Source organism: Berghia stephanieae, chromosome 1, assembly GCF_034508935.2.
Source record: "Berghia stephanieae isolate SIO BIC M18660-M18661 chromosome 1, UCSD_Bste_1.3, whole genome shotgun sequence".
In the NCBI taxonomy this organism is placed as follows: domain Eukaryota; kingdom Metazoa; phylum Mollusca; class Gastropoda; order Nudibranchia; family Aeolidiidae; genus Berghia; species Berghia stephanieae.
In genome coordinates this window covers 104,262,088-104,264,587 of record NC_088360.1, presented here as the reverse complement: position 1 = coordinate 104,264,587, position 2,500 = coordinate 104,262,088, and the positions used below count along the sequence as shown (strand labels likewise).

Here is a 2,500-nt window from a genome sequence, read left to right as displayed (position 1 = left end):
ACATCTCAAATTCCAAATCATAGGATGGCTAGCCGGCTGATTTGATTTTTTTAATTTATTTTTTTTTTGTGGGGGGGGGGGGGGGGGGGTTCCCTTGTATTTTTCTCTGCTTTTTTTTTTTTTTTGTCTGTCACTGTTTCATACTCACTTTTTTTTCAGATCTTTGTCATTTTAGATTATTTGAATTTTTCCCATCAAATTCTTAAGAGGGGAACTTATATTGAAATTTGAGTTTATTTGTATTTTTTTTTATTGTTGTTGTTGTTGCTGTTTTCTTATTCGTTTTTGTTTGTTTCTTTTGTTTGTTTGTTTGTTGTTTTTTTTTTTCTGTTTTATTTTGCCAAATTTGCCCATTCCACTTTTTAATAAGTCTGGTTATTCGGTGCGGCTACGTAGTCTTGAGCTATGACACTAGCTTTCTATCGGAAGGTCCAGGGTTCGAGCCCCGCTCTAAGCGCCGGCGTATTGTTGAATCGTTGAAAATGCTCTTTACTCGCATTCTCTCACTATACTCAGGTACCTGGCCGTAACAGGGTTGTGTCTGTCTGGGAAATGTACTGTTGCCTTATCCTTCATGCGAAGTGTCGTTCTTAGGTGGGGATTCCTTGCAAAAAGCCTTGAGCACGTTTAGTTTATATTGCGCTATACACATGCTTGAGTATTTTATTATTTTTTATTTTAAAATTCTAGAACCCCTCCCCCGAAAAAAAATCAAAATTGCAATTAAAAACATGTATCATAATTTGACATTGTTTTATAAAAATGGATGGCGAATTAAAAAAAAACAATAACAAAGACCAGAGTGACGTCAACTTCTTTCTATCTATAAGATTCCAGTCCCATGAGGAAAGATCTTTGTAATTATTCTTTGTCCATCAATCAAGGGACTGAATTTGGTAGATAACGCATTCACACAATAGGAATCATTAAGGGGAACCACCCCATGCAAAGGTCATGCCATATCGTGCAAATTGTATACAGTGCAACCCATGGATAAGGACATCGCCCGAGACCGGACAATTATGTCGTTTTCCAGAGCTGTCCTTATCCAGAGGTGTCGTTATCCAGAGCTGTCCTTATCCAAAGGTGTCGTTATCCAGCTGTGTCGTTATCCAGTTGTGTCGTTATCCAGAGCTGTCCTTATCCAGAAGTGTCTTTATCCAGAGGTGTCCTTATCCAGGGGTGTCATTATCCAGAGCTGTCCTTATCCAGAGCTGTCCTTATCCAGAGGTGTCCTTATCCAGAGGTGTCCTTATCCAGGGGTGTCGTTATCCAGAGCTGTCCTTATCCAGAAGTGTCTTTATCCAGAGGTGTCCTTATCCAGGGGTGTCATTATCCAGGGGTGTCGTTATCCAGAGGTTGCACTGTATCTTTTTCGAAGTGCGGAAGTATTATCAATCTGACCGGTTGCAATCGACGTGTATAGCTATTTGTTATTATTAGCATTCGTGTTGACATGCATGATGATATTATTATTATGTATGTATGTATGTGTATTTCAACCCTTCATCTTGGCACACACACAACACGTGTGTCAGCCAAGCCGAATTTGTTATCGCAAGCTTCAAATGTCATTTTGATCTTGTTGTAAACAACGGTGCATATTTTAACTATCTACATAGAAATGAATGCATTACGTTTCTCTGTTGTCAACTCCAAAGCTTTATTATTATTATTATTATTATTATTATTATTATTATTATTATTATTATTATTATTATTATTATTATTATTATTATTATTATTATTATTATTATTATTATAAATATTATTATTAGTAGTAGTAGTATATATAGTAGTAGTAGTAGTAGTAGTAGTAGTAGTAGTAGTAGTAGTAGTAGTAGTAGTAGTAGTAGTAGTGTAGTAGTAGTAGTAGTAGTAGTAGTAGTAGTAGTAGTAGTAGTAGTAGTAGTAGTAGTGTAGTAGTAGTAGTAGTAGTAGTAGTATATGTAGTAGTAGTAGTAGTAGTAGTAGTAGTAGTAGTAGTAGTAGCAGCAGTAGTTGTTGTTGTAGTAGTAGTAGTAGTAGCAATATATAGCAATTTATAACAATGTATAGCAATTATATAACACTGTACAATGAGTGTTTTGATCCAAATCAGAAAATCTCTCTATGAACCAGTGTCAAGCCGAGCAGGGTGATAAATACAAGAAAAGCGGTACCTCCCCCCCCCCCCCACCACCCCCCCCCCCCCCCCCCACCCCACCCCCCCCCCCCCTTTTTTTTTTTTTTAAATAATGTCTATGCGAATAGTTCTACAGATAAAAGGTATACCTCAAATGAAAGCTCTGGGTCTCAGCTATAGATGCTGTGCGCTTGGCTAAGGAGCTCACAACATTGCCATCCGGAAATATAACGGACGAACACACAAAATTATGTGTAACCTTGAACGTTTATAGTCTGGTTTACACATTTTGTTAAGAATTACTCATAAACGCGGATAGCAAAAAACAATAGCATTGATCCGAGTGACTTCAACTTCATTCTTCATTATGAGTTA

General features: G+C 37.0%; 1 protein-coding gene across 1 annotated transcript in view; it reads left to right on the top strand.

Moving 5' to 3' along the window:
- The window catches only part of LOC144962639 (zygote arrest protein 2.S-like), a 9,882-nt gene that overhangs the window by 1,035 nt on the left and 6,347 nt on the right, over positions 1 to 2,500 (top strand). The gene's annotated exons all lie outside the window — the stretch shown is intronic.